The following is a 14,698-nucleotide window of genomic DNA, read 5'->3' as shown; positions in this document are numbered from 1 at the left end:
TTTGGGTAAGTTAGCAGATGCAGTAGTTTCAGTCATCTAATTGCCTATTATCATTGTGCAAACTGTACAAAATGTGACAGGCATAGTCACTAGACATGGTGGAGGAGGGATGGAATGGATGGAGGTCAACAGAGAAGCTGATGGAACACGATACCCGGTCATTTGAGCGAGCCTGCTAGTATGTACATACATATATCACTATCAGCATACATGAATAAAGCACATCTATTATACGGAAGTCAGTAAACATTCATTGGCTTGGCTAATTAGGAACTCCATGGAGCTAGCAAAAACATTTCAAATTCAGAAAAATTTTCAAAATCTGGAGCTCATAATAAGTACATCTCCGATCAATCGGAAAACTTTTGTGAAAGTGCAAAAAACGGAGCCTGGCCGAATATTCAGTTATAATTTTTAGCAATTATTCCGCATTACAAACACTGAACGAAACGAGAAAATATTTCTTGCGATTTCTTTTCCAGTGTATGCGGAAGATATCGAAACCGCAAAGCCTTCTTTTATGTGCTTTTTCTCAAAGTGTTAAAGCAAACTGCAGCCGTCAGTTTTCATTCCTTAACCCCTGCCAGCCCCACCCACAGGCCTCCACCAAAACCAAACGGACCGCGACCAGCAAAAAAAACATTGGAGAATAACCAAGCACAAAAAAAAACTCTCAAAAATGTCACATTTGCCCATTTGATTAGCACGGTGTTTACAGTTGCTCATAAAAGGTTGTAGACACTGGGCGTTAAATTGATTTTTATGACAGATCAGATCAAATGAGACTCATCTCATCTGACCATAACTGACACTGTTAACTGGTTGTGTCCGGCCGCTCAATTGAATCTTCCTCGAATTCCCCACTTGTCTGGGGAAGCGTTGGCATTACGTGTGTTAAAGATTCCATCGAATTGCTTTCCATACTCGTTTTTTCAATATTTTGACATGATCTTCTAACATTTACTCGCGAATAGCAGCTTCAAAACCTCTTTTTCGGTGGAAAATTTTGATATGGTCGCGGTTAATTAATATTCAATTAGAGGCTCATATCGATTTGCGCAATGCAATGTAAATACAATATGAACTGATTTTACTATTTTTTTTTTAAGTTTTGAAATTTCAAATTTGCATTAGAAAAGTGGTTGTTAATTGGATACAATTTTCGCTTAGATAATCTTTAGATTACAAAAGAAGTAGATGTATAGGGTACAGAGGGCTTCGCGCTTTCATACCTACAAATATCAAGTATCTCGTAGATACGTAAATGATTACGGTGGCAAGAATGTCCTAACCCAACTGGATTTAAGTAGATTTTATTTTTCAAGGTTTTCCGACCGAGGTCTTCTCCCTTCTCACACGTGCCCCCTCGATCAGTCACGCTGATCCATTGATTAGGAGCTGAGGTAAGAGTCGGATATAGACATTTCAATTGAATTGAGCCAGTCATTAGCAATTAACACTATGAACATACACTTTAGCCAAGCCAAGTGTTTAATTGACAGCAAGGCAATCATCTCTTTTAATTGATCTCTCTTTCTCCCTAGTCATACTTACAAAATGAATAGAGAATGGTATACCATACCTGTACAGATGTACATATGCACATACAAATCCATATGAATGTGTGTATATGTATGTGTGTATATTGTATATTGTCCAACTAGAGAATGCCACAGAAATGGAAAGTTCTTAGGGCGCGGCTGTCGGTTTTGGAATGCTTTGCGATCTGAAAAACTCCGTAACAGGTTAACGCAAAGCACAAAAAGTCACCAGGGGAAGACATCGTGTGTGATCGATACATGAGGTACATGTGAGCAGGTACTCAACAGGAGTAGGCACGTTTCGGATTCAGATATTTAATGTTACTAACAATAGAATAGAATAGAAAACATAGAGACTTACAATTGCTCCTCATGAGCTTGAAACAGATAAAATATCCGTCCCTGAAGAGAGAAAGTTGCAGAGAGCTTAGCTCTCTGGTTATCTATAATTCTTATAGGGGTTGTTTAACGTAAGCTTGAAATTGTGAAGTGCCCAAATTCCCCGTTTGTTTCTTTGGCCTTATTCGAAAACCAAACTTTAGACGATATTTAAGACGCATGTGGAACAACATGCCACTGTTTTCGAGTATTCGCTGGACCTCTTGAAACCTACATACGTATAGTATTACTGAGATCTTCCTCCGCTGATCCCGCTCTCTCACTCTCACTCTCACTCTGCCTCTCTCTCTACTTCTCTCTATAGATGTTGGATGGTACGGATGGTATTATAGGTATTCTGTGGCATTTGGCATAGAGAAAAACCAGCATTGATATTAAAGAGGCACAGCCACAAAAGCAGGAACTGCCAGAGGCTGCTATTGTGGGGATCAAAGAACTCCCAACCCTGAGACAATCAAGCCATAACAGTCTTGTCAGCCGACTCTACAAATAATTTCAGGTGTACGCATCCGACATCCGAATACGAATATGTATTTCCATACGCGCAGATAAACACACTCATGGGTACGAGTGTGTCGCTATTTTTTCTCGCGAAACGCTCGTGTATGTGTAATTTTTGATTTCAAGACACATCTTATTATATAGTCTTCTAGCTTCTTCTTCTTTTCCTTCCACTCTGACTCCGACTCCGAGTATATTTTGGTTTTTGTTTTCTGTTCCGAAGCTAACAAATCGGTCAACGGGCAACGGACCCCGGCACGTTTTATATTTGGCTGAAAGAACGCAAAAAAAAAATAATAAAACCGTTTAAATAAGGCTTCCGCAATGGCAAAACTCTTGGGCCGACTTCTTCTCAGTCTGTTATCGTTCACCTGATGGCCGCAGAAGATTTTTGCCCTGTCGTAGCGGGTTGGGTAATTTTTCATGAAATTTCAAAAACCCCGCCGAGTTCGAAGAACTCCACACCCACAGAAACAACGGCAACAGCAACAGCAACAGCAACAAGGCCTGAAAACAACATAAACAAACCAAAACCGAAACCAAAGAAGAAGGTAAAAATTGGCAAACAAAATGGCCGGTAGGTTTGGCTTATATTAAACTATTAGAGGCGGTTCAGGGGCCGCTGATATCGTTGATATCGGTTGACGTTGGCCAACTTCCAGTCGGCCGACTGCACGGTGGCACACACGAATGAACAGCAGCGAAGAGCTCGGATCACTGGTATTTTTAGTACATATGAGTATGTGGCGCTGATTTACAAGGTGAACCGGTAAGGTAGCCAAGACCAGTTCAAAACCCCAGATCAAGTCGCCCCGCTTCTCCTACACTCCAGCGACAGCTCCACTCCAGCCCCACCTGCTCCGCCGCAATGATGAACCGACGGCAAACATTTTTGTTTCCAATTTTATACCAGTATTTTTGAAAATGTTTCAAAAACAAATGCCAGCTCTAATCCTGAAATGGATTCTGTTCTGTTCTATTTTGATATCAGCCCAAACTCTACAGGGTCCTCCATGTATATTTCTGAGTCGACGAGTGCTTATTTTCTGCCAAGAAGCATAACCATAATCTTTTTGATGATGTATCACACTACTAATATAACATATGTACATATCTATTGAAATAAGGATAGACTTCCCCTTCAAACGTTTTCCTATAATTCACAAATAAATACGAGCACATACATATGTACATATGTACAAATTTTGATATTTTTTATTGAAAAATCTTTTTTTATACAATGGGTTACAACTTTGAGCCAGTTCAATCGAAGACTTTCACCCTTAACTGATTTAATAAATTCAATTAAAATCAAGCCGAACCTTACCTCAAACCTAATTTTAGTACCTTTCTTGCTATTCCAGACCTAACGTTCATATCTACAATCACGAGCAGAGTATTAACATTTTGATAACTGCTTAATTAATTTCTTGTTTTCTGTCGAATGACGCATTCATGCGAGTGTTTTTCTAAACGTATTCGTTTAGAGAAGAGACAAACAAAAATCGAAGAGACAGCCAGAAAGGAGAATAAGTTAATTAATTAATATATAAAAATGCAACTCGAAATGCTTATCGAAACTTAATTGATTTTTGTTCATTATCGAGTGACATAGGTGATAATTATTCATGGGAAGAGAGAAAATATCGGCGCGGGAATCACCCACATGAGCCAAAGATGACTGAAAGCCAGTCTGAGTAGGTAAAGGATTCATATTCATCAATTCGTCTGATCAGATCTGAACAACGGGTCCTGGATATTGTATCCTTTGAACGTACATGCATGTACATACATATGTATGTAGATTGTTCTTTACTAATTTTCTTGACACTTGAATTGTGCTCGAAAAGACAATAAAAGCTATTGGTTGACCAGCTCCTGCGATATGGAGGAACAACTAACAACTACGTATGTGAAAGGGGAAATCCCTTGACCCAATCATGTATGCAAGGAATGTCGATACGTCCTTGGCCTTCACATACATATTTTTTGTTTTCGTCTCCTCTCTAGCTCCCTCTACCTCTACCTCTACCTATGTCCCTCTCGTTGGACATAGAGGCTTTTTAAATAGGTCTACCATATACTGAACAATTGAATAAAAACTTTATTGCACTGATTATTATCATTGAAACTTTCATCCTTCATCCTTCACCTACATCTACTCGTTTGTAAGTCTTCAATATTGTATCCTTTATTGAGACATATTTCAGTCGAATTCCAGTTTTAAGGGTACCCAGCCGTCGCGGTCACCGATGAGGTAACCTTCCGATTTCTTGTCTGGGTCTTTCGGGCAGACGTTTCATTGCTGCTCCCGTTGCTGTCGCTTCTGTGGCTGTTGTCGAACGTGCCGGCCCGGCCACCAACGAAATTTCAATTGTGGAACTTTTATTCGCTTCACTTGTCATTGCTGTTGTTGCTGTAATTTATTGACTCGGATGCTACGTGAGTGTTATTGAAAATGGTCATTTTGTGAATGTTCCTCGCATTGTCAGTACCTCGAACAGCCACAAAAGCCTACCTCCCCACCCATATCATCATTGTACGATATGCTGCCGCCGTCTCTTTGTGCTTGCTTTTTAAGTTTAATGTATTCAAACATTGAACTTTTACGAGTATTTACTGTGCAAGTGACCATACTCGTATGGTAAATGAGGAAGGGGAAGGGGCTAGTCGCCGAGGAGGGCTTGCGAGTATACTGGGCGTGGCGGCAACGGTTCTTTATTCCACTGCCGATATGCATAAGCCAGTACTATTTGCACTATTGAATCTTAAACATATATTGTTTTATAGTTTTATGCAAACCTCAAGGAAAATGTGCCGGTAGACCAATAAAATTAAATAATAATTATAATTTGCATGCGTTTACATGGTCCTTTAGCACACCATTCATGTATTTTTGCTTGTTTAAAAAGAAAAACACACACACACACACAAAATTCGAAAAAAGTTGTGGAAAAATGAATGAAATGTAAATACGACTCTCTGGGGACAGTTGTAGAGAGCTCCAATATTGGGCTGAAACATTAAACATCTCGAACGAAACAAATTCTTTCAGATTGACTTGAAACTCCAAAGTTTTGAATCTTTTGTTTTAAATTGGTTTTTTTTACTCTTTTATTCGCGCGTAAGCTTGCTTTTTTAAACTTAGCTTTTTGAGTTTTTAGAGCTTTTCAATTCAAAAAAGCTAATGAATGCAGATATAATTTAAAGCCATTTAAAGTTTTTCGGCTCATACACAAAGCCACAAACTTTTTTTTGTCGAACTTTTATCATGTCACTTATCTTCAAAAACGAATTTCATTTAAATTGTCTTTTTATTTCGTTTTTATAAACACACAGATGCACTCCTGTATGAAGCAAGGAAACCCATGAAATAAATGAACATAAACAAATCCGAAAAGTATGCAACGGAACCATGCTCGTGGCTGAACCTAATAGGAACAAAGATCCTTTACCCGAGGGGGCCTATAAAAATAATATTTGTGTACATAATTTCACCACAAAGTATACATTTTTGCCATGACGCACAATTATCATTTCCATCAGAGAGCAGTAAAATGAGCCAAATTACTAGAGTGACTCTAAACTTTTCCTCAACAGCATTCATATGTTTGAAATTATTCGGCACATTTTGATCGATGGCATGTCATTTGTCATAATGTTTAAAAAAAGACACAAAACAAAACGATGAATATAAAAACTGGTTTCGGCTCTCTAAGCAGTGGACAGGCCTCCTCCAGACAGACAACAAAATTCCCATTCCAATTCAAATTTTGGTCCCAATTTTGATTCCGATTCCTAGATTAAAAGCCAACAACAGAAACTGTTTCGCAAGACAAGCTTCGACTTTTTCATTGATTAGCGATAATCAAGCAAGGGTTGAAGGGGCTCTGACCGGGAGGAGGATGATCACTTAGCGTGCTAGTGTTAATGGTCCACCCTAATGTCGAACGGAACACACACCGCAACGGCAACGGCAACGACAACGGCAACGACAACGGCAACGGCAGCATTAATTGAAACATGCAAACAATGTTCAAATATATTTCCCAAAGTGACGACTTGCCTCCCTTCGAGTGGGGAAGGCTAAGCAAAGTCTGGTCTGGTCTGGTCTAGATTTGGGGGTTGTGGGTTGTGGGTTGGGGGTTGGGGATGCGACTGTAGACTGTAGACTGTAGACTGTAGAGTACGGGCTATGAATTTCACCTGGGACACCTGAAGCAAATATGGAAGCTATCAATTAGATATATCCGCCCCATCTCCTCCTCTGGCTGGCAAATTGATGCTAATTGCAATTCGCGTCGAGCGAAACAAATATTGAGGAATTATATTGGAAAAATAAAATAGTTTTCTCGGTTTGTAGGGGGTCTCCTTGCCAGTCCGCTATTTGTTTAATTTGTTGCAAAAATATTTATATTTGAATTTGTGTTTTTCATGTACTTACTCGTACCGTTTAATAGACGGGTTTTCAGCTTTTTATATTATTTTTCATCTCATTTCGTTTTAAAGCAGCTGTGCTAATTTTTTCCCGCTATTGTTTGGAAAAACTTACCCTGAGAGCGTCGAAAAACAAAAAAGCAAATAGCCGTTGAGTACATAAATGATTATTTACACCAGGTGGAAAGAGTACTACGTCAATTTGTGTGGCGTGTGGCACAGACATCAGCAGCAGTACCAGGCGTTGGGAAGGTCGTGAACGCGACTTCAAAATGTATCTAGAATGATTCGAGCAAAATACCCAAAAACGTACCTAGAAGTAGTCTGGGGCAAGCTAAGACATTGAAATGTAGTTCGCATTTGATATTTACGGTCCCTACCTATTCTTCTGATACTGAAGCGTGTGCTTTGGGCACGAGGGAAATATATACAATACTCGCTAGAAATTGTCTTCTTTCAAAATATAAATTTATCTTTGTAATAGATAATAATATATGAGATATTAAACATCGCTCGAAAGCAGCATGTGTACTGAAAGCCTTAGAGCCCATATCCGGTAAATGGACAGTCTATTTCCAAAGAGATCACAAGTTTTTAATTACTAAACATTTATTGTATTTCTCAATACTTGTTTAATATAACACAGAACGTATCTGCTAGCTCGCAATAAAATGCGGGTAATTCAGGTGACTTTCAGAACCGATCACCAATTGCTGGCAAATCATCTTCCAAGTCCATTAACGGAACTCAAGTGCATTTTTAACGATCCCCATGATTCAACGTAAATAAATCTTTTTTAGGGCCTGGCTTATGGGATGCTGATGTGGCCAGAATGAGACACAGGGAATACGCACGCAAGGCTGAGGCGGAGAGGGCGAGGGCGAGAGCCAAAAGAGGGCGAAACCAAGGGCGAGAGAATTAATGAGCCATTATTACAAAATAATAAACTCAATAAAATGCAATCAACTGGAACCAGCCGAAAAAGGCTCACGCAATCCACCCCAGATCGCAGCTTCGAGCCTCAGACGGTCTTTCAAATTACACAAAAAAAAGTAGAGGGCAGAGAGAGAAAAAGCACTGCCATTGTTGGCGAATAAAATGTCGAATTTAAAGCTGGGTAACAAAAAAAAATTTCAAATAAAGGCCATCGGGGGGAAAAGGATTGTGGCCAGGCACTGACATTCTTGTTTCGTGTGTGACTTACACTAGTATGGAAGTATGTAACACTACTATTGTGATCACAGAAAATTGCGCATACGACACAAGCAAATGGTACAAACAATGACAAAACTACAATTTGAGAGGCTGGAATTCGACACACCATGAACTCGAAACGCGTTGGGAATGGCACGGACAGTACTGGAGGTACTATAATTCTCGGTACTCAGTCAGTATAACATATCTGTAAGTATGTATGTACAATGTACATTCATATGTAATTTCATGGTTTATGTAACGTACACAATACAATCCTGCTCACTCGCCCACTCGCTTACACGGGGGGGATGCATACTGGACGTGGGAGTGTAGGAGAGAGAGAGCTAGCACGAGGCTGAGAGTCAACCACTGGAAATTCATCATTATGGCTATAATAATGATCCCAACTGATCCAAATTCGGCAATCTAGTAGATACTCGTATGTATGATCATTCTCTATGAAGCTGCATCTCAGTTTCTTTTTATCTTTAAATTGTGAATGCCACAGATTTTCACTCTTTGAGGGGTAGTGAAGGGGCATGGGAAAAAAAAACTTTACTCAGTGTGATATCGCCAGAGGTCGGATAATTTCTGAGAAGCAGGTGTCAAACGTGACAGATAGACGGATGAACACATGAGCACATGCCACATGGCATCTGCTTCTCGGCCGCCTTTCCTACAAGCCACAGAATAAAGCAACACTGAATCTGCACTGAGGAGCAACTTTCTAAAACCAAGAATTCGCTTTCGGAATCAAGAACAGAGTGGTTTTCGGGATTTAAGATATAAGATTTCTTCAATTTCTTTTTTTCCAAGTTTTGTTTGTTCCCTCTTTTCATCAATGCAAATATCCACTGTCAGTAGGTATTTATAATTTTCTTCTCTCCAACATTCCGTTTGACCCTTTAACCTCTTCACCTCTTCACTTCATAAACAACTACATACATATGTTACATCCTACACCCTGCCCCTCCATAAATCGGAGTGGAAAACAACCAGTTGGGTTTATTTAATTGCTTGCATTCCCTTTGTCTCCGGCGTTCCTTCTCCCCGAGTCAAACCTGGTTAATGTACGAATACGTCCTTGACCATCATGGATGCCAAAATATACAACCAGCGAAGAAATGTTTTTCTGTCGAAATATATTAATGTAGACTTAAGCTTTTTGCCTCAGCTGTTGTTGCTGTTCTTCTGTACGAACATGCAACTGCAGAGGTTGCTCAGATCAGATTGGATCCAATCGAGGCGATGCCCATGCCCCATGTCACGCCGCTAAAGCTGGTGCTGGTGCTGGTGCTGCCGCTGCCGAGACCCAGACCCACCAGACCAGTTTTCGATTGCATTGCGGCTGCGCGGCCGGGCCCGGGTCTGTGCCTGGGCCTGGGCCAAAGATTTATTTATAGACACTGTAACTTGCACTGCACTGACTGCATTGGCTTTTAACCTCCATTTGGAACACGCGGCGTATGAGTTATGTCGATTGCGGTCCATTGAAAATTATGCGACATGATTTTTTTATTGGGGTGGAGCTGAGCTCGTTCTTGAGGGGTATATACATATGTACATATGTACATAAGAACTTACATTTACCTAAAGCATAAATTCAATTCAATTCAATCTGAATGCTTTTTATTTTAGTTTTACTCCTTGAATAATAATAATGATTTAAATGAAATGCCATGTTCAGGTGCTGTCATTTTTATTTAATTTTCTTTATCTATTTCTTCCACCCAAGAGAAACGTCAACAAAGTTTACTAATGATAATTTTTGAATCCTTAGATGGTAAAATATTCTATATTTTCTACTATACGTTCTTGCCTTAGAAGATCCCTCCGGCCAGCACTACTCGTATATACAATGTGCTGGGCTGGCAATAATCGTATTTGGGTCAACCATTGCGCTTCCTTAGTAAAGTCTTAAAGTCGTTTTTGACCTGGGGAATTTCTTTGTCAGGTGCAGTTCTGTAAATCAACGAATGTTGTCACATTGAGCCTGTTAGTTGGTTAGGCTCGTTTTCAATATTTAATACCCACAAAGACGATAACCAACTCAAGCCAAGCCAAGCCAGCTTGGACGAAGCCAACTTAACTCAACCCAACCCAACCGAACTTAACCGAACCGAACCGAACTGAACTCAGCCGGGACGGGCCTGTCCGGATCGAACGAACGGTCCACCGATTCTAGTTTGAACCGGCCTCAAGCGGTTTAAGGCTGTTTGCGCGCTGCCGTCTCTGGCACTGGTGCCAGCGCCGAAGTCTTGCCAGTTTGAATAATATTTATTTACATACTCTAACAGAGAGTGCTTTAACTGCGACCACACATGCTAGCTATACATGCACTCTGGGAAGTTGTAAACGGTCCTTGAACTTAACGTGAGCATTGTATTCTTAGTGATTTTAGAGACCCTTGTCCGATTCGCGTCAAACTCTATCCAAATATACGGAAAATCTCTGAAATTTTGTACGTACAAGTACGTATGAGAGATATTTGGATTTTCCGAATGTTAATCATTGAGCTTCTTAACAATGTCCGGCAAATGTGATGAACATCGATTTATTTTTTCCCATTGATGTGGCATTGATGCTTCAATTACCCCAACAAAATAAATTGTATCTCACTTGTAAGTGGTTACGTTTCCTACTGGTCAATATACATAAATCTTTAACTTGATCTAGACATTAGGAAATCCGGAAGAGTATTCAAAACGGCGGCGTTGCGCAAACATATATATTTTTTTACTGGTTTTGTCACTCATTTTCCGATTGCGATCGGAGGCGCCAAGACAACCGGGTTCGAGTGCTGCTGGTGGGGCTGTGGGTGAGCTTTAAACAGATCTCCCCCTCAGAGAGTTGAAGCCAAAATAGAGGAGAAACGACAATTGGAAGATTGATGGCCCTACTGCTGGCTAATAGCTCTAAGCGGACCAGCGTAGCGGTACACGTACGTACCAGTCAACACAACATTATTCGATACCATCCCGGCCCAGAACCATAGTTCCCGGTATCACTCTCACCGTTAGTCCCTGCAACACTCGCTAGTCTAGACTGCTTTACCGTTGCTCTCGTCGACTTTCTTGGCTTTGGCGTGGGACGTGGGTTGGGCAATTGCAATACTCGAGCTATGGGCTCTATACAGCTGTACAGAACCAAGCACGAGGAGTATAACAGTTAAATCTAGTTGTAACGGGCAGGTAAATCGGCGAAACAATTGGGTACAATTTTGGATGCCTTACGCATCAACAACTCCATTAACTTATATATGTAAATGTCATTAGAATGTTGCAAGTCGCACTCCTTTTTCAATTAATGCTTCTTGATAGTTGAAATCAGGACCTCGCTTTGTATGCAAAAATAGATCGCAGTACAGAGCCCCAAAGGGAATTTTAGAAATAGCACACACTACATACAATATGTAAGTACAAAAGATAATGGAAAATTAATTGACCTCTTCCAATTTGCATATACATATTTGTACATATGTATGTATTCAATAATAAAAGCAACAGTTTGTACAAGAAGAACACAATTTTAGAATGTTTGCAATGTTTAAGAGATTACAGTACACTAAAAAAAGGGTTCTCACCGTCACTAGTCACCGTCTTTCTCTGCTTCTATTATGCTCATTTGACCCTTCACAGCTTTTCTCTGGTTGTACATATATCTGTTTATATGTATGTATGTATATTATTACCTTTGAATTGATTTCCTCGCAGTTCATACCTCAAAATTCACAAAATCGTTGACTCAGAGCTGAACTCGGATTGAAGCGGACTCAAACCCATTGGGTCTGGGATGGAGCGGACCTGGGTCTGCAATCGTCTTAGTGCGAAGTTGTGGCTTTCGTGTGAGTTGTTCTTAATAAATTTTGGAGAAACCGTAAATGCAGATGATGAATTCTCAGCAATTTGTAAAACTTTTTCCTTGGACATGCCATCGTAATTATCTGACCAGAATTTTCTGCAATTCGAACTAAGATGAATGGAACCTGCACCGATTTTGTCAAGATAAGTTGACACTAGAAATACTGTTTACTTTCCAAAACTCAAACTTCCGAAAAAAATGTTTGAATCTCTAATCTAGCTAAATTAAGGAGTACCAGATTATGGTTCAGATCAGATGAGTTCGGCCCTATAATGAGTACGATACCAAAACACAGATATATATGTATTTACGGGGACACCGACAGCCGAGGCAGTGAACTTGAAGAGGTTATTACAAATTCAAGTGCGGCAGCATGGGTCGCTAAGACAAATACACGTTGCCACTGACCCATATTAGTATTAGTGGATCGCTCAGATATACATATGTTCATGTACATATACATATGTACATATGTATGTATGTACATTTATCCAGGCGTGCGTGCTGACAAGGGTTTTGTCGCTTTCTTGGAAATAGATTTACAGTTTGGTGATCATAAAATGATTTGCAATTTGGTAAAGTCCAACACAAACAGAACTCTGGCAAGAAGATCCAGAAGTTCTAACGCATTCTTATCGCCCAAGCAACATCCATCCGTCAGCGGGTTAGTCAGAGTGGGTTAGGGCGAGGACACTGCAAAAAACGAACCACCCCGAATGCGATATACTGCTCCCACCCGTATCTGATACACAGATGCGAGTGGAAAGCTCCAAGTGTAGATAGCGGGCCTTATCTTTTGGTTAGTCAGACCCATAATACAGCAAGATTTAAGTATCTTGCGATGACTTGGGTAGCTTCTTTGTTTTTCTGCTGTTCGCTTCGGGGTTTTTTTGTCATTGCCATTAGGCCAGGTTGTGCAATTTCACACACATTTGATTAATCGGCAGCGAAAAGTGGCCGGACGGCAGGTGACTATACTTAGAACAGTGTGTAGTACGAGAATGTGGCGTGGAGGCCTTAGCACGTGTTGTGCCACCAATTAGCACCCCATCGAAGTTACTGCTATCATGTGGTCTCTACGGAAATTTCATTAGTTTCATTACATTAAGTTGGTACTCATTTGCCGTTAGTGGCAGTGGCATCGCACTCCCCTTAGTCCACGTCTACGATATGCATCCGGGTGACGCATTCAAGAGGCTAATTAAATCAGTCTACCCGAGATAATTGTACATACTCGTATGTGCGTACAGACATACACATATACATATTATTAATCGCATTCGATCTTGGCAGAATCAGCTTGGGGCAGATCAGTGCAGATTGTTTTATGTACGCCCAATTAAAACTGGAGCTGGAGCTGGACGCTAGAGGCTGGGGACTTATCGGGGACCGCAAATGGAATGGCGTTAACAGGCTAATGAATAAATTAAAAATTAGCTGAGGGTCACTATAAATTGGCACACCGATAGACACACATACACTATATGTACCCACATACATATGTACATATATACATACATATTTACATATTTATACGCCACCAGTGAAAATGATACTGTAAAGCACTAGAGCCACCATGTTTTGTTTTTAGGCTCCTGTGACATCACACTGAGTCATTTGTTTTAAAATCTTGCCACACCCCTTCCGCCTCCACAAAGGATTAAAATCTGTGGTGAGACAGGACAATACGTAGAATAATTAAGAATAACCATATTTATCTAACCAAATTGCCGAATATGGATCAGAACGGGCTATTATTGTACTCAGGAGGAACAAATGAAACTGCAGTGGCTACGCAACAGATTAAAATCTGTGGTGAGATAGGACAATACGTAGAATAATTAAGAATAACCATATTTATCTAACCAAATTGCCGAATATGGATCAGAACGGGCTATTATTGTACTCAGGAGGAACAAATGAAACTGCAGTGGCTACGCAACGCCTTCCACGAGCTTAGTCATTCCTTCTCTTTTGCACACTCTTCCTGGTGCAGTGTGCGTTTTCTGGTAAAAGAGAGCTGCGACTCACAACCTTTCCGCTCGTTAAGGACTGTTTGCGTCTAAGATCTTATTTATATTTATTTATATTATTATTTGTATAATATAACATAATATAAATTAGAAAGTTATATTTATGTATGTACATACATGTATGAGCCAAATAAAACATGATTTAAGTTGATTTCTCACCAAAAAAGGTTTTAAGTTTATTTTATCTATTTGATTCATGAAATTCTCTATATATTTATGATAAATTCAATATGCCCAGAAATGAAAGGAACGACCGAGTAAAACCGAAATAAAGAAATAAGTCACCAAAATTCTAACCAGATTCGAGCACGAAGAAGCGAAAAACATTACGGATACGCGATGTTGATAGATCGATATATATTCGCGTATACACACACATGTGTGCATACATATGTACATATGTATGTTTGTATGAATGTATTTATATCAATATCGATGCCTGACAGATCTCGTGACGTTTTGCGATGACGGCGATAAGACGCGATCACAAAAAATATGACGAAAAGCTAGAACCAAAATTGAGACACGAACACAATGGGGGACGGAGGAGCGGATAGGGTTGGGGACGACAATAAACAACAGTGTCGTTCATTCAAGCAAACAAATAATAAATTAATAAATTAAAAATGAGACGATAAAAATTGCTTGATGGCTGTCGGGCCTGTTGAGGCTGCCGCTGCCTCTTTCGATCGGCTTTTGTTGGATGTAGAAGGAGATGTTGGATGTGAG

At 40.0% G+C, this 14,698-nt stretch overlaps 2 long non-coding RNA genes across 2 annotated transcripts; both read right to left on the bottom strand.

The window, feature by feature from the left end:
• Nucleotides 1–9,757: 9,757 nt before the first annotated feature.
• On the bottom strand, nucleotides 9,758–10,332 carry LOC117184995 (uncharacterized). Its single transcript, XR_004470481.1, has 2 exons — nucleotides 10,110–10,332; nucleotides 9,758–10,037 (listed from the first exon to the last, which is right to left on the bottom strand). It is a non-coding gene; the product is annotated as an uncharacterized lncRNA (long non-coding RNA).
• Nucleotides 10,333–11,526: 1,194 nt separating this feature from the next.
• LOC26533723 (uncharacterized) lies at nucleotides 11,527–12,359 on the bottom strand. Its single transcript, XR_004470480.1, has 2 exons — nucleotides 11,796–12,359; nucleotides 11,527–11,736 (listed from the first exon to the last, which is right to left on the bottom strand). It is a non-coding gene; the product is annotated as an uncharacterized lncRNA (long non-coding RNA).
• Between the last annotated feature and the right edge of the window lie 2,339 nt (nucleotides 12,360–14,698).

This window comes from Drosophila pseudoobscura, chromosome X (genome assembly GCF_009870125.1).
Source record: "Drosophila pseudoobscura strain MV-25-SWS-2005 chromosome X, UCI_Dpse_MV25, whole genome shotgun sequence".
NCBI classification, from domain to species: domain Eukaryota; kingdom Metazoa; phylum Arthropoda; class Insecta; order Diptera; family Drosophilidae; genus Drosophila; species Drosophila pseudoobscura.
The sequence above is the reverse complement of the archived record's forward strand: the minus strand, read 5'-3'. Positions and strand labels throughout refer to the sequence as shown.